This window comes from Acinonyx jubatus, chromosome B2 (genome assembly GCF_027475565.1).
Source record: "Acinonyx jubatus isolate Ajub_Pintada_27869175 chromosome B2, VMU_Ajub_asm_v1.0, whole genome shotgun sequence".
In the NCBI taxonomy this organism is placed as follows: Eukaryota; Metazoa; Chordata; class Mammalia; order Carnivora; family Felidae; genus Acinonyx; species Acinonyx jubatus.
This window is the reverse complement of record NC_069385.1, coordinates 13,011,637-13,024,444: the sequence shown is the minus strand read 5'-3', so window position 1 is coordinate 13,024,444 and position 12,808 is coordinate 13,011,637.

The following is a 12,808-nucleotide window of genomic DNA, read 5'->3' as shown; positions in this document are numbered from 1 at the left end:
CTTGGGATTCTCTCCCCCCTCCCCCACCCCGCTCCTCCTCTGCTTGTGCTCACTCTCTCTCTCTCAAAATAAATAAATAAATAAATTTTTAAAAAGAATCCTTTTAGCTTCAAATTTCTCTGTTTTTTAATAGTGAGGTATCGGTTGTTGGGGCCAGATGAGGGGGAAGGCAGTTTTCCACCAGGGACCTGACTGACTTCTTCTAAGTCTGGAGGGCTGGCCACGGCTGTATAAATTCACCTGGTGACACTGGTTCCGAAAACAGGAAACAGAATAGGGCTGAGAGGAGATGAAGGAGGAGACTCAGGATTCTGCATATTATTTACAGATTTTACCACAGAATGAACATAAGCAATTTGTCAGAAGCTCTCAATAATGTAATGATAGCCGATCATACTTTGGTTGCCAAACTGAGGGTTTCACTTCTGCCAGTATTAAAATAAACTAAGTAAAAACATTAAATGCACAAAGAACGGGGCACCTGGGTGGCTCAGTCGGTTGAGCGTCAGACTTTGGCTCAAGTCATGATCTCGCAGTTTGTGAGTTCAAGCCCCATGTCGGGCTCTGTGCTGACATCTCATCTCCAGCCCTCTTCACGTTGGTTTCCTCCCATTTGGGAGGTCTTACAGGCAAACAGTGTTCACGTTTTCATTTCAATAGATTTTTTTTTAACAATTTATATTTTATTTAGTTCTGTGGGTTTTTCCATTTTTTTTTCTTCAGGTGAAAACATATCCACCAGATGACTTCTAATTAAGTTACTATTTTTATAAAGAGTGAAACCCTAAAGTTCAAGAAGGAAAAAAAATACGTACAGCAATGTTTTAATACTAGCTCATACCCCTTCACCAAATTGTGATTCACCAAATCATTTCATCTCTCTGGAGTCAGAGACCAGAAAGAAGCAAGCCATCTATGAAGGCTCACACAGCTCTATGTCATCATAAATTTAACCACTGCAGCACTGCCTAACATTGTTTAAAAATCAACATAAATACATCTGAGGTTTGCCTCCTACCCAGAAGAATTCCCAGATCCAAGCATGGCTTTAATCATGATTTTTTTTTCATTCCACACTTGCTGTGTAAAATATTATGTCTTTCTAAGACAATGAGCTTCCGTCCTCCTCAGTCGGTGTCTCTGTACAACTAGAAAGTCTGAGATATTCAAGGCACTAAACTCCTCCACCAGTGCAATGAGAGAAAAAGTGTCTCTCCTACTCCCCCTTTTCTCTTTAACATCTGACTCCATGACCAGCTTCTTCTATTTAGGGTTGGATCTAGGAGTAGAAATGAAATCTCCATATAATGGACAAGGTCTGAAATCGGATCATCTTTTATATGATTTTTTTTCTTATTTCTTCTTCTGATAGCACTTGTCTCTCTGCAGTTATTTGTTGTAAAACGGAACAATTCAAAGAATGGCGTTATCGTCAGTTACTAATTAATCCACTAAGAAACTTAAAAGCATTCCCTTCTGGGAAAAGGGGGTCCTAAATAGTCGACAAGAGTCCTTTATCTTCAAAAGTACAGAGGCTAAATCATTGTCAATCTCCAGTAGAGCTGCCATACTTTTTAAGGACTCCATAAAGGCTTCCCATGGAAGGCTGCCCAAAGGGGAAGTCCAGTCACAGAGAAAAGTTGAGCTTGATGAATTCCAAATTGGCCGTTTCAGTCTTTAAGAGGAACTGTCATCAAATACGGGCCACAAAGGGGAGCCTCTCATGTGTTGCAGTCAATTATGCAAATATTATAGACAAGTAGCCAAAAAATTATTATTTTCTTTTGCCTTCATTTCTCTGCATGTTATTTATATCCTCTGAACAAGGACACACAATTTCTCACCAGGTTTTGGAACTAAAGTCTAGCTGACCACAGTTTTAAATGTTTATCCCATTGTACAGCATTTATGAACAGACAAGCCTAAGGGTGCCACACAGGAGCTTTGTTTCTATAGGCAAAGGATGTCCCATCAAAAGTAACTTCTTTGAGAACCAGAGGGGATTTTATTTTAACCCTGGGTCATGAAAGTCCAGTCTTCAGTCATTCAGATAAATCATGTTCAATACAAATATGAAGTAATAATAAGTGACCTTAAATCCATCAGCTAATCCCATAACTGAAAAAAGAAACCTCCAATGTTTTCACTAGTGGAACCCTAAACAGGATTGACACATAGTAACAAAACAACCAAAATAGTAAGAAAAAAATTAAGCTCAAGAAACCTACTTTTTAATGATTCTCTGTCCAAAAATAATAACAATTAAAAAATGGCTATAAGGCATAATACACTAGCATAATATACTTATACTGTATATAAAACAAGGCAAAATTAATTTTGAAATATCTCTGAAACATACCATTTAATCTGTTCTTAAATGTATCAGAGTAAAAAAAATTATAAGACTAATTATGGAAGGTTTTTTTTTTAAATTTTATTTATTTATTTTAAGAGAGAGAGAGAGAGAGAGAGAGAGAGAGACAGCACAAGTGGGGGAGGGGCAGAGAGAGAGAGAGAGACAGAGAATCCCAAGCAGGTTCCACACTGCCTCAATTTCTTCAATGTATGGATCATTTGAGGAATCTGTCATAATCTCTATCAGATAAAGAGTGGAGGGTAAAAAAAACACAAAAGACCTTTTTGAAGTATGTCATCACTAGGAAACTCCACTTCAGTGAAGTGGCTAAATAGTAATAATATTTATAGTAAAGGTGGGATAACTTTTCTAATGTTAAGGTAATTTTATGACATAGTGTATCTGTGAAATCTATTTGTTGACAAAAGGAAAAGACTAGAGATAAAATTCTATAATCTCTCCATGCAGTGCCTACCAAAGAACAAGTATGAGAAGAGTTCTACAGAAAAACAAGCCAAAAAAAAAAAAAAGGAAGAAAGAAAGAGAAAGAAAGAAAGAAAAGCAAGGAAAAATCAAAACAATAACCAAACACACACACACACACACACACACACACACACACACACACACCCTCCCCAGAATCTAGTGTGGGAGAATGGATATGATTAACTCTATTGATAACTTGAAAATGCTGAGAGACTGTAACATGAGTACAATGTGGTCAGCCTTCTAAGGGCCAAAATAAATAACATAGTGCTCATTTTCAACACTTGCGAAGCTGTTGCTTTCCTGTGTGTACTACAGAGCCAGATAGGTCCGTTGGTTTTCCTTCAGCAGCTTTCCTATTGGCATCTAAAGACCCGTCTAATTAACATTATTTTCTCCCTGTGCCCAACTAAATCCTTCTCCACTAAACTGGCTCTTCATTCAAGTTATACGTTTCTTCTGTGCCCTTCCGTGGCAGTCACTGTGTCATTTCACTTTCTTTGTGCTCACTGGACATAAGAGGAATGCTTAGGGACTAACTATGGTGCATTCTAACCGTTCAGATCCAAGATAGCTTTAAAAAAAAATCTATGATTATGTTGTTACCAATTCAACAAGGAGTTGAGTATCTACCACCAGCCTCCACTGTTCTACGTCACATAAAGAAAATGATGTTTTTAAAAATTAGATAGTGTTTTCTGGGGCACCTGGATGGGTCAGTCAGTTAAGCATCCAACTCTTGATTTCGGTTCAGGTCAGGTCACGATCTCATGGTTCATGAGATAGAGCCCGGCGTTGGGCTCTGCGCTGATATCATGGAGCCTACTGGGGACTCTCTCTCTCTCTCTGCCCCTCCCCTGCTGGCATGTGCTCTCTCTCTCTCTCTCTCTCAAATAAAGAAACTTTAAAAATATTAAATAAATAAAATAAAAAGTAGATGTTTTCTAAAAGATATATAACCCATCCCCCAAAATGTCACAGCAGTAGACAAGATCACCACACTAGCCATGTGTTAGGCACTTGGGGGAACAGTATAATAATTCAACCTCCGGGCTGAGTTGTGTCACAGAGATGGAACTCAGATTTCAGTGAAATCAGAAATAGGCAGACATGTCAGCAGGAGAAAAGTTTAATGCCAGTTCTTGTATGGGTTGTGTGAGCTACAGCCAAATTGGCTTACATCTGTCCTGAAAGAAAAAAAAACCCTAGAAAATAAAAAGGGAAAAAGAATGAACAGAAAAAAAGTGATAATGAATAAATAAATCAGAGACACAAAGCTTGACTTAATAATGGAATTCCACTTTTCATAGAAAAATGATACTTGATGCTTTATGAGTTATTAGTTCCTTGGGAAAGAGTTAGGATTATTGGAAATATCTTCAATGCAATCTTACAAAAGAACAAAGCTAGAGGCATCAGGCTCCCTGATCTCAAACTATACCCCTATAGTCATCAAAACAGTATGGTATTGGCATTAAAACAAATACATCGACAGGGCACCTGGGTGGTTCAGTCGGTTAAGTGTCGGATTTTGGCTAAGGTCATGATCTCACAGTTTGTGGGTTCAAGCATCGCAAGGGGCTCTGTGCTGACAGCTCAGAGCCTGGAGCCTACTTCAGATTCTATGTCTCCCTCTTTTTCTGTCCCCCCCCCCCCCCACTCACACTCTGTCTCTCTCTCTCTCTCAAAAATAAACATTAATAAAAAATTTTTTAATAAAAAAATAAAATAAAAACAAATGCATCGATCAGTGAAACAGAATAAAGAGCCCAGAAAATAAACCCATGCAATAGGTCAATTATGACAAAGGAGTCAAGAATACACAGTGAGGAAGACATCAATAAATGATGTTGGGAAAACTGGACAGCAGCATGCAAAAGAATGAAGCTAGACCACTATCTTACACCACACACAAAAATTAATTCCAAATGGATTAAATACTTGAATGCAAGACCTGAAATCACAAAACTAGAAAAAAACATTGGCAGTAAGCTCGTTGGTACTGGGCTTGACAATGATTTTTTTGGATCTGACGTCAAAAGCAAAGGCAACAAAAGCAATATAAATAAGTGGGACTACATCAAACTAAAAATCTTCTGCACAGCAAAGGAAACCATCAGCAAAATGAAAAGGCAACCTACTGAATGGGAGAAAATCTTTTCACATCATGTATCTGATAAAGGGCTAATATCCAAAATACATAAAGAACTCCTATGACTTAACAGCAAAAAGGAAACAATCCAATTTAAAAATGAGCAGAAGAGCTAAATAGGCATATTTCCAAAGAAAGCATACAGATGGCCAATAGGTACAGGAAAAGATGCTCACATCACTAACCATCAGGGAAATTCAAATCAAAACCACAATGAAATATCTCCTCACACCTGTTAGAAAGGCTATTATCAAAAAGACAAGAAATAATAAGTATTAGCAAGGATGTAGAGAATAGGGAATCTTTGTGCACTGTTGGTAGGAATGTAAACTGGTGCAGCCACTATGGAAAACTCTATGGAGGTTCCTCAAAAAATTAAAAATAAGGGCTCCTGGGTGGCTTAGTCAGTTAGTCGTCCAACTTCGACTCAGGTCATGATCTCACAGTCCGTGAGTTTGAGCCCCGCATCAGGCTCTATGCTGACAGCCCAGAGCCTGAAGCCTGCTTCGGATTCTGTGTCTCCCTCTGTTTCTGCCCTTACCCCACTCACACTCTGTGTCTCTCTCAAAAATAAATAAACATTGAAAAAAATTTTTGAACTAAAAATAGAACTACCATATCATCCAGCAATTCTACTTCTGGGCATTTGTCTAAAAAACATGCAAACACTAATTCAAAAGGATACATGCACCCTCATTTTCATTGCAGCATCACTTATAATAGACAAGATATACAACCTAAGTGTCCACCAACGGATGAACGAAGAAAATGTCACACACACACACACACACACACACACACACACACACACACACACACAGGAATATTATTCAGCCATTAAAAAGAATGAAATCTTGCCATCTGCAGGAATATGAATGGACCTTGAGGGCATTATGCTAAGTGAAATAAACATAAGTTAAAGAGGAGCACTTGGGTGGCTCAGTTGGTTAAGTGGCTGACTCAGTTGTGGCCCTGGTCATGATCTCACAATTTGTGAGTTCGAGCCCTGCATCGGGCTCTGCACTGACAGTGCAGAGCCTGCTTGGGATTCTGTCTCTCTCTCTCTCTCTCTCTCTCTGCCCCTTCCCTGCTTGCACTCTAGCTCTCTCAAATTAAATAAACTTAAAAAAAAATAAGTCAAAGAGAGAAAAACAAATACTATGTGATCTCACTTACATGTGGAATTAAAAAAACAAGTTCATAAATACAAAGAACAGACTGGTGATTGCCAGAGGTAGGGGTGAGGGGTGCATGAAAGAGGAGAGGGAGGTCAAAAGATACACAAAAGGTACAAATTTCCAGTTATAAAATAAATAAGTTCTGGGAATATAATGTGCAGCATGGTGACCATAGTTAATAATACCATATTGTATATTTGAAAGTTGCTAAGAGAGTAAATTAAAAGTTCTCATCACAAAAAAACGTTTTGTAATTATGTATGATGACAGATGTTCACTAGACACCATGATGATAATTTTGCAATATATACAAATACTGAATCATTATTTTGTATACCTGAAGCTAATATAATGTCAATTATACCTCCATTAAAAAAAAAAGAGGGGCGTCTGGGGGTGGCTCAGTTGGTTAAGCATCTGACTCTTGATCTCAGCTCAAGTCTTGATCTCACAGTTGTGAGTTCAAGCCCCATGTTGGGCTCTGTGCTGGGCATGAAGCCTACTCAAAAGGAAAAGAAAAGAGAAAAAAAAGAAAAAAGGAAAAGAAACATTGAATGATCTTATGTTAGAAGTATCAGGGAGGAGATTGAGGGACATATTTGTGACCAGAGTGATGACTTGGATGGACCAGTCAAGCAACAATCATATTTCTCCCTTGATCAATTATTTTGGAAATTTAAATAAGCCTAGTACAAATAGTTCTCAAATAATCATAATATTGGTGACAGGGCATGAAAATCATGGTCAAAATAAAGCAAGATGATAAAATGCAGCATCACATGTAATCAGAACTTTTTGCCTCCTAATCTCCCTTCCTCACCCCATGAGTGCTGCCATTCTCTCTTCTGAGGGTCCACATCCCCCACAGCATTGTGCCAGGCCCTGTGTTGGCCTGGGCATACAGCAGCCAACTAAACAGATTAAAAAAAAAAAACAACCCATCTTCTTGGAGTTTGCTCTTTAATGTGTAGGACACAAAAAATAAATGAAATACACAAGGGAAAAATACATATGTATGACAATTCAATATTAGTATCTTTTAATGGAATTTTTTAATGATGGGGAAAGTCTTTGATATTGACCTACGTATTTACCCTTTCCTCAGAATTCTCCTTCCTAACAAGCCAGGGAACTGGATCATGTCCCAACTCTTTTCAGTCATGGATTAAGGGCTGCTGCCAGGGGAGTGTTATTTCTCAGTACAGAGCAGGCTACTTGAGCCAGAGAAAACCTTCAGGCAAAGGGATGTAGATGCTGGTAGTAGGTCATGGGTCCAGCTTGCTCTGAAATGGTAAGGCTGAGAGAAAAGGGTGGAGCAGAGTTTGCTATAGTTTATATGTGCTACATTATAGGATACATTACTAACAGGCACACTACCAGCTGGGCCCCTAGGGCTCTCCTCTGGCTGTGGGCCTCCCTATAGAGGAAGGTGTCCATGGAGCTAAGAGGACATGGCCATCTGGAGCCCATGGAACCCCCTCTAGACCATGCTCCATGGAATCCCAGAATTCCTGTCTGGTAAGGGTAGAATTGTGTCCCCTAACTAAAAATGCACTGGAGTCCTAACCCCCAGTACCTCAGAATATGACCTTAGAGACGAAGTCTTTATATAGATAAACAAATTGAAATGATATCATTAGAGTGGGCCCTACTCCAATATGACCAGTATCCTTATAAAAAGGAAAATCTGGACAGAGGCAGACACAGGTAGAAGGAAGATGATGTGAAGAGATATAAGGAGGAGATGAACATCTATAAGCCAAAAGGAGAGGCCTCATAGTCCTCAGAAGGAACGACCCCATAGAGATCTTGATTTGGACTTCTAGCCGCCAGAACTATGAGGCAGTAAATTTGTGCTGTTTAAGCCACACTGTTGTGGTACTTTGTTATGGCAGTCCTTAGTATAGGAAACAAATACACCGCCCACACAGCCCCAAGTCTGTGGTCAGTGCCTGTGCAGGGCTCTCAAGTCCATCCACCCACGTGTGAACAGGCCACCAGCGTGCCCTCCCTAGTTCTAAGGGGTAGCAATTTGAAGGGTAGGTGTAGACGAAGCTTGGGTACTCACATGCTTGCATGAAAGGCCTTCAAGTATGAGATGGGGCTAGGAGTGAGAGAGAAGTGGGTTAAGTCAGGGGCCATGGCAAACTCTCCAAGACCACACTGTGCCACAATGGAATTCTGAGGAGTCAAGGACTTCTATATTCAAATCTGGTCTCCAAATGATATTTTGGTGTTGGAGAGGTATTTAACCTTTAAAATAAAACAGCTACCGGAAACCACTCTAAACAAATGTGAAGGATAGTGAGTTTCTGTAAGAAAAAAACAATGAAACCGCCCAAGAAATAGAATTTTGCCAGCTCCCCCAGATGCCCCTTCTTTGTGCCATACCCTAATCATAGCTACCCGCCTTCCAAAAGTAAGCACTATCTTGGGGCGCCTGGGTGGCGCAGTCGGTTAAGCGTCCGACTTCAGCCAGGTCACGATCTCGCGGTCTGTGAGTTCGAGCCCCGCGTCAGGCTCTGGGCTGATGGCTCAGAGCCTGGAGCCTGTTTCCGATTCTGTGTCTCCCTCTCCCTCTGCCCCTCCCCTGTTCATGCTCTGTCTCTCTCTGTCCCAAAAATAAACGTTGAAAAAAAAATTAATAAAAAAAAAACAAAAGTAAGCACTATCTTGACTTGTAGAATAATCATTTCCTTCATTGGCTTTATCACCCAAGCATTCATCCCTAGATACTATAGTTTGGTCTTGTCCATTTTTTTTTAACCTGGTAAATCTTTTAATCTACAAACTACTTTTCTCTGCTTTCTATTTCTTTTCCTTACAATGTGTCTGTTCAACATTCCAGCTCATCTGACATGGAGTTTCCCACAGTCTCAATGGTGGTGATTGCATTTTCATGGTACAGTTTAACACATTCCTCTGTCCTCTGCATTTTCTACAAATCAGATCCAGAAACTTTATTAAACTCAGATTTAGATGTGATATTTTTGGAAATTCTAGTAAGTGTTGTGTTTTTTCATTAGAAGGACTATCTGGTTTTCATTCTTTACGTCAGCAGCTACTGATGCTCTATGCCTAGATTTATTCAATAATTGGAATTATAAAATAGGGATGCTTCAGTGTTGCCATTTTTATTTATTAAATGAATTAATTATATAAGATGATTCTTCCTCTCTCCTACTATTCAGTTACTTAGTGGTATAGTTTATATGGGTAAGGCAGATAAAAGCTTGATTTTTTTTCTCCCTTAAGCCGTTTTCAAAATAGTAAATTGCTGTTTTGTTTTGGCCAATTTTAAGAGGAGACTGATTTATTTATTTTTATTATACCCATTTTCAAAATCATAGATTTAAATATATTTGATAGTTTTGAATACTTTGCAATTCTTATCTTCGTTGATGCTCAAATTTTTCCATCTCTGGTCAGTGAGAACTTCAAATCAGCTCAGTGAGTCATTTTGACATGATGTCCATGTCCTTAAATCCTCAAAGCAATTCTATGTTGTAGATAGTATTGATTACCCCTATTTTACAAGTGTATTTAGTGTAGTTAAATAATCTGCCCAAGGCCACTTGGTAAATGATGGAGTTGGAATGCAAATCCAGGTAATCTGTTTACAAAGCTTGACCTCTTAATCACCATGATAGCTCGCCATTAAGAAAAATATGGCTAACTCTAACTTTACCATTTTTAACCATGTCAGGTAATATTCTATCATATAGTTTTCTATAATTAATTTTTAGGTGAAATTGTTGCAGACTACAATGCAGCCAGGCAATGAGCATAGAATTGCCATTGGCCATTGTCACTGTTAGATGACGTTTTACTGATGGTCACGGTTCGGTATTGACGAAGCACAGAGGCAAAGCAGTGTGGTGGTGGGCTCAGCATTATCATGTAGGTTACAGTTAAACAACAGCAATTCCTCAGATATTCCTGTAGCACTGTTAGATTTCAGCCATTTCTTTCAAAGGGGCCTAAATTCTAAACTGGACTCAAATTACAATTCTGTTCTCCATCTTGATTGTGATCTATAACTTTAGGTCAATAGACAAAAGCAGAAACCATAATAGAAACATACAGATTAAATGGAATCCATTATGGGTTGAATTGTATCCCCCCAAAAGATATGCTGAAGTCCTAACACCCACCTCCGCCCTACTACTTGTGAATGTGATCTTATTTGGGAATAGGGTCTCTATAGATGAAATCAAGTTAAGATGAGGTCATTAGGTTGGGTCCTAATCCAGTATGACTGGTGTCCTCATGAGACAAGAAGAGACACAGAAGCTGAAATGCATACGGGGAAGAAAACCTTGTGACAACAGAGGCAGACACTGGAGTACTGGATGCATCTAGAAGCTAAGGAACTACAAGGTCTGCAGGCAAACATCAGTGTTTAAGAGGCAGGGAAGGATTCTCCCCTATGGGTTTCAGAGACAGTATGGCCCTGCAGACACTTTGATTTCAGACTTCCAGGCTAAGATCAAAGTAAGTCAATAAATTTCTGTTTTAAGCTACCCAGTACTCGGTACTTTTTTTATGGCAGCCCTACGAAACTAATATCCGATCTTTCATGGGTCATCATTTTCCCTATGAGGAAATCGAAAGCCAGTGAAATAAAAAGATCTGTCAAAGATACCACAGCGCAACCAAGACTAGAAAGCAGATCTTTGGACTCTTTTTCTAGTCTTCCACAAATATTCTGCTTCTCAATTCAAGAATAAGAATTCATTCATTCACTCATACCCCCAAATACTTATTAAGTATCTACCAAATGACAGTCATTAACACAGACAAGAACATACATTTGGTCCGGAAAAAGTTTTGTTCCTCATGATGCTTAGAATGTGGTGCGGAAGACATATAATGATGAATAATAATGATGATAAAACAGTTTCACAAGAATATGTACTAAAAATAATAATTTAATATTCCAGTAAAGGGAACTATACAATAAAGAATGAAAACAAAAAGTTACAATAATAAAATATTTTCACACACACAAAAAATAAATTAAGTCCGAAATTCTTCCACTCGTTTCGCTAAGAAATCAAAAGTTAGACACAGTGTAATAAATTTATAAAGACTAGACCAGCAGAGAGTGCTTTCCCCCACCCCCAAGAGGACACTGGGTAAAGTCTGGAGACATTGGTGACTGCCATGACAAAGCAGGTGCTGCTGGCACCTAGCAGGCTGGGACAGGCATGCTGCTAAACATCCATCAGTGCACAGGACAGCCCCAACAACAGAATCACGCACTCGAACTGTCAAGAGTGTCCATGCTGAGAAACTGACCTAGTCTAAAATAGAGGCTATTTTCTTAGCTATGCTCAAGTTTATCACCAATTCCTGATTAAAAAGGACCTGAAGATGAGTATCTGAATCCACTGTAAATCCATCACACTTTATTTATGATAAGGTTATAGAAAAATGCACGTATTTCTCATTTCATACCCAATAAATCCTTCTGTCTTCCTAATAATGTCGTAGCTATTATTTTATACGGATATCTGGTCTTGGTGAATTCATGGGAATTGCTGTCAAGACTCTGGCAAAATCTGGGGCACCTGGGTGACTCAGTCAGTTAAGTGTCCAACTTCGGCTCAGGTCATGATCTCACAGTTCGTGGGTTCAAGCCCCGTATTGGGCTCTGTGCTGACAGCTGGGAGCCTGGAGCCTGCTTCGGATTCTGTGTCTTCTGTGTCTCTCTCTCTGCCCCTCCCCCACTCATGCCCCCCCCCCCTCAAAAATAAATAAACATTAAAGAAAAATTTTTAAAGATTCTGGCAAAATCTAATAAACAGCACCCTTTATAGGATGCTCTCTCAATCAGAGTCATCTCTGATAGAGTACACTATGTATTTCATAGGCATCAGAGAATATTTCTATGTTCGCCATTGTTCACCAAGCTAAGTGATTTGCTTCTTACATAAACCTATACATTATAGACATAGGAGACTTTAGATTCATTAGACACCAAGAATCAGCAGTTGCAGCTCAGACAGACACTTGTGAAGTGACCATCAAGGATCAAACCCCAATGACAGGATGAAAAGCATGCAGGAAATAATCATATGGATATTAAGTTAAGTAGGAAATGAGTAATGCATTCAGTACAGAAACACACATAGAGTCAAAACCAGAGGAATTGGAACTTACAAATTTATCCTAGCTGAGCAGAATAATCAAGAAATTAAAAGGTTACTAAAAATAGATGATTCCAAATCCAATACAGGAATGACAGGGCAGAATGAGGCACATTCCAAAATAAAATGGACAAGAGGCCAATTCAGACTGGCTGGTCTAGAACTAGGGATTGTAGCGGTCAACGAACCATGGACCTATCATGTGCCAGGCCCAAGTTAAGGTTGCCAAAGACAGGTGTGATGCATAGAAGTGTGATTGTGGAAGCCTAGTACAAACGATTTTAAGCAGAAAGACAAGATGCAGTCAAAACTCCTAGAATAGACTTTTCAAGGACCCCTCAATGAGGAGATCATGATTGTAACTGCATTACCATTTTCATCTAATGAAGTTTCAGAATCAGGTAAAAGGAAAATTAAGGAAAGATTGACTTTCAAAATAAGCCTTTGATTTATAAAGTGATGATAATTATGATTAGCAATAATA